We start from the raw sequence: 14,090 nt of genomic DNA, 5'->3' as shown, positions 1-14,090 counted from the left end.
GATGAGGAAGTGGTGTGACAGCTGCCTCTGTCTTCGTGAACAAAGCCTGGTGTCTAGACTTGGACTTTTCAACACATAACTCCACGAGACTTTCATTCCTTCACGATGTAACTCGTGCAGTATCGCCCCGAGTCACCTTCATTGTCTGCACATCAGTTGCTGGAGGACAGAAAACGCCTACTTCTGCAGATAAGTGGTCACAATTACCATATTCAGGTCAGCGGTTTGGAGGGGGAGCACATGGCTGAGAAGAGGATTACATAAGACATAAGGAGGAGCAGAGGGGGATCACATGACTGCACAAACCCCCATGTCTGGACACATCCTGTTTCTGCAGGGGGGAATCTTTCGTCTCTGACACGCTTATTGTTGTCTGGTTGTCTGCGAGGTGTTTGCTGCCACCTGTTGGTGTTTGGATACGCAGAAACATGCAGATTCATCAATACTCAGTCCAACTACAAAAACCTCAGCTGGTTTCGAAGATAGTCTCTGACCTCCTGGACGTTTAGGACACCAACAACCAAATCTCCCTTAAAATGCAACTTGTAGGTTGGCGACCCAATGAATTAATGTCTATAACAATAACACAGAGAGAGTTGCAGAGTTTTTAAACCCTCTTCAAGAAACAAAACTCCAAAAATGACACAAAAAACTAAGAGTAGCCAAGCTAGGTCCAGGTGAACAATAAGAAAAATGGATCCCAACTGTAGCTTTGACTTTATAAAGCTCAAAAATTTACGTTCATATGCATCATGATGAGCATGTTGGGTGTCACCAAGACCAGGTAGTAACTCAGCTGACCTGTTCCCACCACCTAATTCAATGCGTGGTTCCAATTTACTGATGTACATAAACTGCTTAACATGATTTTGATGAGTTGAGCTGACGTAATAATCTCGGTAATTGCATAAACTTAATGTATTGTGTAATTTAAAATCTCTTTTTTTCTTGCATTAGTTGAATCAAAACAAAATTTAAGTTGAGGTAACTATGAAATCGGCATGAAAACTGCTATTTTTCTCCACCTTGGCTTAAGGATTTCAGGTTCATCTATCTTAACAAGCCTGGACGACTTAAGACAGTTAAGACTGTAATTAAACACATATTCGATTGTCGACAAAAAGTTTATTCTCTAAACTCAAGAAGGTTTGTTGGTGGAACATACATTGCCTGTCCAAAAAATAAAAAATAAAAAAAGTTGCCACTTCTATACTATTAAATCTAAATTAAGTAAAAATATTCAACCTGCAAGTTGCTTTTTAACCAATTCATACCAGCAAATCAGAGCCAACAAATGAGAAAACAACTGTTCAAGTGACAATGTTAAGTTAAACTGTTGTATATACAGAACATTTAAAGCAACGTGTATTGCACCAATGTGTTTCCCAAGTGAAAAACAAGACAAATAAATCTGACAAATTTAAATATTAAGGTTAAGACGCTGTGAATTTATGAGAGAAATTTAAATATTAAGGTTCAAAACCCTACAAAAATAATGTAAAATACAACTTTACCTGACTATAATAAATATTACATTCATTGCCTGCACTATGAGAAATAAGAAATATTTAGTCTAAATTAAGCAAGATATCCAACCTGCAAGTCACTTTTTAACCAATTCATACCAACAAATCAAAGCTAACAAACAATAAAAACAAATCCTCAAAGCACGAAAAGTTTTTCCTCAATCAGTGGTCCTAAATAAGCAAAAGCATTTCCGCCAAAGTTAAAACAGTTTTGGTTATTTCACATCAGCGATTGCTGCATTTTCTGTGTTTTTTTGAGTGAGAGTTCTCTCTGATAAGAGGTAAGCGTGACTCAGTCAGAAAAAGTCGCACCCTGTCAGTTAAATCTTATCAAACCACAACCACACAGTCCAGAAGGAGCAGATCAGCAAAGCTCTTTGACTGTTAAACCTTGAAAACTTCAGATTACAGTATGTAATACTTTGAGTTAAAGCTTCCAAGTTTTTAGAGGCTTCATCGATTGACTGATGCTGATGATCATTAAAAAACTGAGCTGAACAACAACAGCAAGAAACATGACGAGATCAAGTTTACTGGACCTCGAATGCAGGTTTGTATTGAACTTAGATTTACTACAATCTCTCAATCTAACCTGGTTTGGTCATTCCCATTTCCTGCCCATATAGAAACCATAATCAGTGTTCGATGAAGGGTCACAAGTCGACTTTAAGTGGCTCTATTTAAAGGGTTTCAAACCAAAAGAACCAGAAAATGCTGCACAAAAACACTATCTGATTAAGTGGTGCAGCTATAAAATGAATAGAGTCTTTTGTAAACAGTATATAGTTTCCATTAAAGAGCTGGAACGAGCTGACACTGGATATATTTTATACTGACAGACAGTGGAATAAAACAATCTTCCCATATCAAAGTTAATTAAGGGAAAACTGTATGTTAAAGCGTCACAATTTCTGCAGAATCAATGGAAAAATCCTACTGGAGACCCCTCATTTTCCTATCAAACATGGCAGGTGGCTACATTTTGATCAAAGTCAAAGTCAAAGTCAGCTTTATTGTCAATTCTTCAATATGTACATGACATACCAAGAATTGAAATTTCGTTACTGTCTCTTCGTGCAACAGTAGACATTAATAAACACTTAGAAAATAAGATATTAAACAGCAAAAAAAAGAACAAAGAAAGCAAAATTAGAGTCGAGCAACAACTAAGAACTAAGAAAAAGCAGAACTGAGTGAAATGTAAACGTGACCATGAGATAAAGTGACGGATTTAGTGCAGAATACTCAGAACAGTGCACAAAACATTGATATAAGTTGAAATATTAAACTAATGCAAGTTCCAGGACAGTCACATAAAGAACAGGTGACTTTTGTTTTTTTTTTAAAGTTATTTTTTTGGCCTTTTATCAGCTTTATTGGATAGATGCAGTGAGAGAGAGACAGGAAATGGGAGAAGAGTCAGGGGAAGACATGCAGCAAAGGGCCGTGAGCGGGAATCGAACCCAGGCCAGCTGCATCGGGGACCAGCCTCTGTACATGGGTCACCCGCTCAACGCGTTGAGCTATACGGGCGCCCGAACAGGTGACATTTTTGACAAAAAAAAAAAAAAACAAGCTTTTTCTGTTTTTAGGTCAGCAGAAACTAGCCTAGCATGCTATCTACATTCATCCTGACATACAGTGAAGCTACGTCTGAATGGTAGTCCAGTTTATGAATGGAGACTCTTCATGTTGGGAGAATATAACTGGGGAAATTCACAGACAAGCTTCCATTTCTTGGACTTGTGTCAGGGGAGGATAAAAGCTCTGCTCTTGAATTCTGGTCTGCTTGGTTTTACACTTGGCATCACGCACCAGTCTGGAGTCTGAAGCTCGGCAAGCGCGGCTTAACTCGGCCTAGATTTCTCAGTTTTCCCCCGCGAGTTTGATTTCCTTCCCTGCACTGCCGTGTCTCAGCGTCACACAAGATTCAGTCACACATTAGAGGCTTCATGCAGCCTGAATCCATGGACTACAGTCATGTTTCACACAAGACTTCACTGGCATGATGATAAAACCATCAGTCCCTGTAGGAGAAGTTAGGAGATGAGAAAAACGCACCAGATCGCTATAAAAAAAATAGACAAAGATCATTACAAATACAATATGACACAAATGAACCAATTATCTAAAGGAACTAATCCAAAGAAAACCAAGAAAACCAAAAAGAAAAGCGCAAAAAACAAACTTGACGAAAACATGGAAGAAGTCAGGTTGGAAAACAGGAAGTATGTGCACAGGAAGTAGACAAACAGGTGGCGAACAGGTAGGTATTCCTGAAGACTAAACAAGATGAATTAGTAAAAGATGCAACAATATATATACCGAGATAACTGACTAAGAAGACAAGATACAGGCGACACAGGAAACGAAGGTAAAACTAATGAAGGCCATCGACAAAGGAGGGGAAAGACAAAGGGAGGAAGTAAAAACGCAAGCAACCTGCAAGGAAAGACGATGTCGAGATAAAATAAGAAACAAAACTAACTAAAATGGTGACAGAGGTTAAATCTCAGACAAAGAAAACCAACAAAATCAAAGAGAAAAGCACAAAAAACAAACCAGATGAAAACATGAAACAAGTCGACTGGAAAACAAGAAGTGAACAGGAAGTAGCTAAACAGGTAGGTAATCCTGAAGATAAAACAGGATGAATTAGCAAAAGATGCAAGACTGTACATACTGAGAAAACTGATTAACGGGACAAGATACAGGTGACACAGGAAACACAGGTAAAACTAATGAAGGCCATCGAAAAAGGAGGGAAAACAGACAAAGGGAGGAAGTAAAAACACAAGCAACCTGCAAGGAAAGGTGATGTCGAAATAAAACAAACTAAAACTGTGACGGGGCTAAATCTTGGACAGATCCATCAGGGAAAATGTCAAACCCGAGGCTTCATTGGTTTGAGGATGGTACATCAAAACCTATTAGTAATGTTGAGGTGGCTACGCTCATCTTTTTACACAACCTATAGCCCTACTTACTTAATTACCCCCAACATAAACTCAAACACAAACTTGCAAAAGCCAAAAACAAGAAAAACAAAAAAAATTCCCCAAATTACTATGATACCAAATTGCATGCAACTAATATCATCAAAGGACCTGGGAAATTTTATAAAAATAGAATAATAAAGTAAAATAGTGTGCATATTTACCACTTTTTCATACTTTAAGCTTCTTCTCTAATATATCTTTTGTCTAACTTAATATTAACAATTTTTTGAGCTGTTTTGGTCTTTTTTTTCTAAGCAATTTCCCCTCGGATCAATAAAATATTTCTGATTCTGATTCATTTTAAAAATTTTTGCTTTACATGATGCAGACACTGCAGATTCATACAAGATTAAGACCACAAACAACTTCCATATTTACTTAAAATGACTAGAGATCCCCAGTAATACAAATCCACTGCAAATAGGACTTATATCTGCATTTAAAAAAATGAAATTTAACAACAACGTAGGTTGAAATACACTGAATTTTTCCTTTAATCCCTTCCACCAGTACTCCAGCATTGTTTGTTCTGTCAGTGAGCTCTTTAATTAACCAGGATGGAACCATGCCACTGTCCTCTATTTAATGGGACAAGGTTACTGCTATTCAGGCCAAAAAATCATGTATTAATGACTTACAAACATTTTTATTTGCATGAATAATGGCTTTTTCACCAAGGGAAAGCTTTTTATTAATGAGGTCGCTGCTTCTCGTCAGCGATATAAAATCTGTTAACGGTGAAAATGGGTTTGCCTTGTCGTTGAGCAGAACCACAACACTTGTGTAAAGGGATATCATGAGATGAGTGTGTCATATTGCAGCCTGAAATAAAGTAGGTCAGAGAGGACAGCTCACAGTTATAAAGAGTTTTGATGGTGATAACATTCAAACTCCTGCTTCCTGATCATACTGAACAACATGTAAACTGGTGTGTGGAAGCTATCAGACGGTGAAGATGTGTTCTTGTTTTTATCCAGCTGAGATGTAAAGGGAGGACGGAGGGCGAACACTGAAGGAGTCTGGGTGATTACTTTGCTCTAATGAGGAAAGCGTCTTTGCCTCCAGGCTCTCGTCCACCTCAATAGTCTGTCTGGCTCGAGTTTAACTGTTCTGGATCCCTGTAGGACCGAGAGATATGAAGACACGAATCAGTCTGAAGATTTCACTGGCTGTAGTCGATGTCTTCTATCCGGGAGTTTAGGAAACATTATATTTCCTTTAGGCAGGACGTTAGAGACGCAAATCCAAATTTTACTTCCCAGCAGGTTACATTAACTGTAATTTCTCAGGTTTCTTCAGTGGCTTCCACTGTGGCAGAGAATTTACACTGTGTCCCAAGTGTTTGTTCTCCCAACTGGACAACTTGTTTGATCATTTGTCGCCAAAATGGGTCACACCTGGTCAATCAAGTACTGTTTGGTTGTTTGTCTGGTCAAACTGTCAGGTCCCAATATACAAATGTCTTGCTTGACCAAAATACGCTACAGTCACAACCACATTTTGGAAGCGTTGTTACCATGGTCAAGAGTAAAGGTGGAAAATCTACTTATTCAGAGTCTGAGATTGGTGCACAGGACATTCGAAATGCAGGAAAAATTGGTCAGCAGGTAGCTCAAGCCCTTGGCAGAAGTATCAAAAGTGGTGGCAAAGGTACAACAAAGGAGGATCCTTCAAAGACTTGCCTCGCTCAGGACATCCATCTGGCCTAACTGCAAGAGCCAAGGATCTGATGAGAAAGGCTAAAGGTAAAAGACACCAGTCATGCTTGCGACTCAATCAGACGCTGAAACATCTGGGAGAAGATGTTTCTAAGAGCTCTGTGCATCGTTATTTCACAGAAACACTGGGGCTGAAAACTTACAAGAGGCAATGTACCCTGCAACTCAGCAAAATTTAGAAGGAGAAGAGACTGGCTTTCGCAGAGACATACATAACTCTGACTCCAAAAGACTGGGAGAACTGGATCTTCTCTGACGAATGCCTTCTCTACTTATTTCCAGCACCCAACGGCCAAAATGACCGTATCTATAGACGATGGTGAAAAAGTACCATTTTCTGAGCAAGTGAAATTCAGTGCCCATAGTATGGTTTGGGGGCTACGTCCACTTCAGGTGCCTCAAAGTCCCACTGTTTATGCACAATATTGTACCAATAACATTCTAGAGAAGGTAATACTTCCAGTTTTGGCCAGGAGGAAAAAATCGGGGCCTGTGACTGAACAAAAATGCAAGATGGTGGCCCTGCTCACTCTGCCCATATGACTCAGCAATGGTGTTCTGAGCATCTACCTGGCTTTCTGCGTAAGGAGGAATGGCCAACAAACTCCCCTGACCTCAACCCAATTGCGAACTGTTGGGAATCCTGAACAGTCGCATCTTTACCAGTCCACCACTGACCACCACAAAACAGTTCAACTCTAGTGGGTGAAGATAGAACCATCCACACTCAAGAACCTTGTACATTCCATGACTGAAAGACTGAAAGTTATGATCAAAGTGCAAGGGGAAAATATGGGTTATTGAATAAATTAATAATATTGCATATTCCGTGCACTTGTTTTCCAGGGGAGAATGAACTTTTGGGACATGGTGTACAATACTATCAACTATCTGATAAGCAAATTACATCTCTGGGAGTCTTTTCCTGTACAAACCTCCTCAGTTTCTCAGGTTACCAGGCTGCTAACTGTTCTCACAGTGCAAACTAAGCATGGAGATCCAACATTCAGCTACTTTTGCGCCACAGAACTTCAAATTTCCACATTTCATGTTTATGTTCCATCTTGCAAACCATCAGGCTGTCTTCTTGGTAAGATGTTTTCTGGGCAGGAGGTGGCGCAAACAAGGGATAGACTGGTATTGGCCTGGCTGATAATGGTGTCAGATATTTGCCATTTTTCCAATTATTGGTATCTGTATATTTATTGGGCGATTATTGATACATGAAATACTTCAGGTCTAATGCAGCCTCCTCTCTCTGTCATTATTCTGTGGTCTCAGAAATGTCTCTCAAGCAGCAAAAAACTCAACAAGAAACACAAGCCAAGAAATTAGCTTCTCCTGCAGCGGCCAACGGCTTTGCTAACGGCTAGCAGCTACGTTACAAGGCAGCCACAGATTAACCTGAAACAGAGTCTGGAAAACAATAATTAATAAAGCTGTAAGATCTGGACCTTATTGGGCAATAAAAGTGATAAAACATCTGCATTTTTTCCAATTATCTGTATTTTTATTGGTCGATTACTGATTAATTGAATGCGCTACTTAAGCTTTGCTCACAGTGGTTAACCATATGCTAACAACTAGCGGCTAAGTTAGAAGGCAGCTTCAGATTAAGCTGTAACAGAGTCTGGAAAACAATAATCAATAATATTTTAAGGTCCGGACCTAAGGGGACAATACAAGTGACAGAATAGTAAAAGATAGCACATGCTAGCATTGATTAACAAATTGACCATTGGTTTCTTTATAGGCAAATAGAGGGCTGACAGTTTCACTGGGAGGGACTCACATGCACTAACATCGCACGCAACTGGACCACTACCAAAACATAAAACTGAGAAACTCAGATGTGAACTCAAACTAAAGGAATGTGACTGAACTAGGTTGATTTTGTTCATTTTGTCGCCTTTTTCATTAGATCAGCGTTTCTTTTTAACCGACAAATTAGTAAGGATTATTAAGGATGTTTTTACCTTGACATGTTTTGACTGCATCTGCTGTCTTCCCCAGAAGCGTCATCTACGTGTCTTTTTATCAGGTGACCGGCCTGACAGATCTGTAAAAACATCCTTAATAATCCTGACTAATTTGTCAGTTAATTGAACCCTCCTGTTGTCTTCATTTACGCGCACCAAAAAATATTGTTTCCTTGTCTGAAAAAAATCCCAAAAATCAGCAAAAAAATTCCTCAAATTTCTGAAAATTTGCAAAACCTTCAGGAAGAAAATTCCAATAACTCCTTAAAAGTTTCCCTTAAAAGTTTTGTTTAAAAAAAAAAAAAAAAAAAAATTTGGCAAGAAAATTCTTGTAAATATTTTCAAAAAATGAGTACAAATCTTCCAAAAAAATCCTAAAAATATCTAAAGTGATTCCATATATATCAGTAAAACTTCTAATATTTTCTTTAATAACATTCACATAAAAATCAACCAAAATCCAGCGAATTTCGCTGGATTTTGGTTGATTTTTATGCGAATGTTAAGAAACATTTTTAAAAAAAATTTTCCACCAAAAAATGTTCAGAGATTTCCCAAAAATGTTGAAAATGTGGACATCAGAAGTTTCACTGTGAAAATATATATTTTTTCCACATTTTCAAACTTTAAACTGGGTCAATTTTGACCTGCAGGACGACATGAAGGTTAATGTGGCCTGACTTTCCTCTTAGAATGACATTATTCCCACCATATGTTGGATTCACAGATAGCTGCTATAGTAATGTTATATTCATGTTGAAAATCTTGCATACTAAACCCTTAAAACGCTTCCTGTTGTTTCAGTTTTGCGTGGCTTGTTTTTCTGTCCTAACATTTTTCTGCTGTTCATGGTTTAAAGCATTTCCTCTGTGTCTGAAATGTGCTTTGCTTTGACCACTGACAGTAGAAAAATGCTAAAAGGGATGCAGAGGAGAAAGTTGTGGCGACTTTTCAGTGACTGGCAGCTGTGAAACCTGTTTTTGGAGTGTTATTTTTTTGGGACACAGACTCCCTAATCCACATGGGCATATCAGAAAATGATTTTAGAAAGCCAAAACCAAAAGTTCTGGACTGTACCGACACACTACCCATTATATTAAACTACACTGTTTATTCATGATCTTGGTTTCCATTCAGACTTGTTCTGGAGTTTCTGACTTGTATCACATGGTTTTCACTGGGACGAAACAACTACATGTTCAAACTGTTATTCTAAATCCTTGAGTTTTTTGGATATTGTTGAGTTTTGTTTTGTTTTTTTTTTGACTTGCCTCCAACTGTCTGATAAATCATAAACAAATTGAACAGAATTTAATTTTAGGATTTGGAAACAAACTATTTTAAGTGGACAATTTAGTCTGAGAACACAAGCTGCTATAAACAACTGCCTCTATTGATGATGCTGGAATACATCAGAAATATTGTGTTTTTGTTCTTTTTATAAGACAAAAAAAGGATAAAACCTGTTCAGTTTCATCGCTAAATGCATTTAGGATTACACATTGTATGTGTGGAGGTTTAAATAATGAGGCATCACTTTTAATCATCCACTGCACTTTGGCTCCATCTTCAGGAACAACTGGAACATAGTTTGGCCATTTTTGTACAGATTTAATAAGTTACCACGACCAGAACCAGTTTAATAAACTGCAAAAATCTGATCTAAAATTACAGCAATACTAACGTTGTTATGTTATTTAACCTTGCATTTTATGGAAAGCACCCAGTATCTGCACATAAGTAGAGAAACCATCAAATCAGCTGTAGAGCCAGAGATGCATCGAAAAAGCGGTCCTCAAAACAGACAAAAGAAACTTATTTAAAATTTTCCAAGGATGAGGATATTGTTAATCAAGAAATCATAATCTTTGTTTTCTGTCACAAAGCCATAAATAACGTCTTTTTGAAGAAAGGTTTCAAGTAGAATATTGATGTAAAGCCAGTCATATATATCAGCCCAAAGTGTTTCTGTGAAAATACATTGAAAGAATTAGTCCATGGACCCGGACCCAAAAGTTCCAGTATCGGTACCACCCGAGGTGACCAGTTCTTTTTGGTATTTTTAACTAGCTATAGGTCTCTAGTTTGCATTTTGATATGATAGCCGTTGTAGACTCACAGCTTAATAAATGTTATCACCTGTTTAATGGACACAATGAAAGAGTCTGAGCCAAAAGTCCTGTCAATGGGACGGGACGGAATGCGATTGGATTTTTCCTCATTACGAAAAAATGAGAAATGCCACATGCTACACATCATCATCTGTATTAATAACTTTACAGCACAGAACAATATTATAACAAACTTGAGACTGAGAAAGATTTCGTTTCTATGGTAACAAGATTTTCTATGACAAAAACAAGACACAAAACAAAAAAACATGACAAAATAACAAGGCAAGACACAAAATGACAAAAACAAGACACAAAACGACAAAACAAGACAAAATAACAAGGCAAGACACAAAATGACAAAAACAATACACAAAATGACAAAAACAAGAAAACAAAATGACAAAAACAAGACACGAAACAACAAAAACGAGGCACAAAATGACAAAACAAGACACAAAATGACAAAAATAAGCATGAAAAGAAAGTACAAACAAGAAATGCATTCATATGGATCTGATGTTTTATCATTAAAAATATTACCCTTTCTCCACCAGTTTTATTTGATTATTGACTCATATTAGATCTGATCTTTGCAGACGGTGAGATTTAAACTAATTCTGCAATATCGCGGTTATGGCGAATGTGACCATTTCACAAATAAGTGATGAAGCTGCCAGTGTGGAAAAGCTCTCACATCCTGATGTACTCACATTAACCCAGTGTACATTTTAGCACCACTTAGGTTTGGTCACCTGAGATGGTACCAATATCTGGTCTGGTCCATGGACTAAATAGATTCTCTGTAGTTTGGACTTTCAGACTTCTAGTTCTGGCTTCTTCCTCCATCACTGTAGCAGCGGCTGAAGCTGAGAGCAGAGAGTTGCCGGATAAATATTAGCAATAAATCGTGAATCCTGGCCTCATGTCGTTCCTAACTTGTAAACAGAAGATACGAGAAGCCGCTGGTGACGTTAAAGTAACGTTAGAGTCTTAAATACAGCAGCTACGTCGCTGTTTTCTCTGTCTAACGTCGGTGTGTTTAACGTTTACTTCGGTTAGCTTTACTCACCGAACTACATTTCCGCTGTTGCACCGGACGTTCCTCCGAAACATGTGACGACGGAACCAATGACGCCTTTAGGCCACAAAGTTGAAAACGAAAAAACTAAACACATCCTTAACCTTTGGGTCGCCCTGTGGGTCAAAACTGACCCGTTTTGAAGTTTGAAAATGTGGAGAAAAAAAAAATTCACATTGAAACTTCTGATGTCCACATTTTCAACATTTTTGGGAAATATTTGAACATTTTTTGGTGGAAAAAAAGAAATGTTAAAAATGTTTCTTTAAGAATATTAAAAAAAAAATCAACCAAAATCCAGCGAATTTCATTGGACTTTGGTTGATTTTTTGTGAATGTTCTTAAAGAAAATATTAGAAGTTCTACTGATGTATATGTAATCACTTTAGATATTTTGAGGATTTTTTGGAAGATTTTTACTCATTTAAAAAAAATATTTACAAGAATTTTCTTGCCAAATTTGGGGGATTTTTTTTTTTTAAATAAAACTTTTAAGGAATTATTGGAATTTTCTTCCTGAAGGTTTTGCAAATTTTCAGAAATTTGGGGAATTTTTTTGCTGAATTTCTGGATTTTTTTCAGACAAGGAAACTATTTTTTTTGGTGCCAATAAATGAGGACAACAGGAGGGTTGAAAATGTGAAAAAATGCTCAGATTTTTTACAGTGATGTTGTCTAACTCACTTTGATAATCCTCCATAGTTAGCTGCTCATGTTAAGTTGTCAAAAAGTATTCCTGAGTTGCAAAAGAAAAAAGTTTTTTTTAAATTTTTTAATTTATTTTCCAGTTTTTGATCCTAATTCTGATTTAATTAATGATGATAAATATATCTATATTTACATCTAAATAATATATAGTATTATTCATATAGAGGCATTGGCTGCTGCACTGGTGAAAGTAAAAGCTTATTTCTGACTCTTTTTTAAACTTTGCAGTTTATTTTCAGACATAAAAGATTCACAAAAATTAATGAGTTCAGCTTGATGCTCAGAAGTCACTCCTGAGTTCTTCCATCTTCATTGTCATTCTGCTCCAGCATCTCTGATCCACTTGAAACTCTATTTTCATAAACTACAGATACTTAAAATGCTACCTGTGAAATTTTAGATCAATATGTCAAATAATTTCTGAGATAATGTTTTTAAAATTTGCCCATCGACCAACTTTCAGCAGATTTTTTTCACTCATTTTCACTCTTATTTCTCATCTTGTCATTGATTCAGAATCTGGAATATTGGACAAGCAGGTTGAATAATGTCTACATTTTGGTGAAAGTTTAAGGGGTCCCAAAATGAAAAATAAGCCCACTGTGATGCCAAAACAACTACCAGCATTATTAAGTCAACACGACTCATCAAAAACAATGTTTGCAACTTGAATGGTTTCTCTAAATCAATAAATTCTTATTATTTTTTATTCTTGAAACAATACCTTTAATTTAAGTGGAAAGATTAAGCAATTTTAATTATATTTAGAGTGCAGAAAAAAGGCTTTTAATGCTACAGTGTAGGGCTGGGCGACAAATCGATTTTATCGATTAATTCGAGTTTGTACTTAATGTCGATTTGTTTTAATAAAAATCGATTTTCTCATCAACATCCGCCACCAACGCCTTCCTGCTGGGCTCCCGTAGTTCAGAGTGCTCCCCCCTCCCCCCCGCGCTTGATACACAAACAACATGGCGGCGAGCGGTGCAGATCTAAAGGTACGTGTCCACTAGATGCTATTTTCCTGCACGGCAACGCACCGCATCTGAAAATCACACGGACGGTGGTCACTAGCGGACCACAACATGGTCACATGACAGCACTGACCAACAGCAGGACGCTACGTGGTCACATGACCGAGCTTTCAGCTGGACAGTCCTGCAGACAAGTCGGATAAACACAGCGGCTCGGCTGCAAACATTCCTTTTATTTCAAAAACACGTCACCGAAAAGTATTTCTGAAAGCATTTGAAGCGAGAAATAATCTGTGCAGCAGCTGAATCTGTCCTTGTTTTAGGTCGCTGACGCCTAGTTTAGAAGTTTGAGGACAGTTTCACGATGCGTGGAATCTCCGCACCGCATCCAATTTGCATAAAGTAGAACTTTGATTCCCAACCTGGGGTCCGCTTTGTCTGCTCTGAGGCTGTGACGTTATAAAAAATAGATTTTTACATTCTGGATAAAATCAGAGTAACAGACTCGCTGTGTCATCACAAGTCTACTTATAAAACATTTTAAAAACACATTTATTTGGTCTTTCTTCAGGTTGGCTTCTAGTTCATCCAGATTCATAAGTTTGTGTTACAGTTAGAAAATTACTGACGGAAACGGTGTCTGAAAAACACAAAACGGGGGAAGATTCATCAGTACCTAAAAACTCCGGCTATACTTCGAGAGTTACCTTAAATTTGGTTTTATTAAAGGACAAGACAGAATTATGTTATTTGTAGTGAAATGCTCGTAAATGACAGCATGAAGCCAGCGAATTATGGCAACGTCAGGAAACAAAACACAGTTCGGTAAAGTCGGAAAGATATTCACAAATTCGGACTTCCGGCATCAATAACTCATTAAATATACGTTGTCTAAACATAAACGATGCCTCTTTTCCATCGTTGTAAGGTAGACAATGTGCTACAAGCCCAGTTTAATCAAAAGTAGCTGTCTTTCAAGCTGCAGAAATAACAT

This window comes from Amphiprion ocellaris, chromosome 6 (genome assembly GCF_022539595.1).
Source record: "Amphiprion ocellaris isolate individual 3 ecotype Okinawa chromosome 6, ASM2253959v1, whole genome shotgun sequence".
Taxonomy (NCBI): Eukaryota; Metazoa; Chordata; class Actinopteri; family Pomacentridae; genus Amphiprion; species Amphiprion ocellaris.
The sequence above is the reverse complement of the archived record's forward strand: the minus strand, read 5'-3'. Positions refer to the sequence as shown.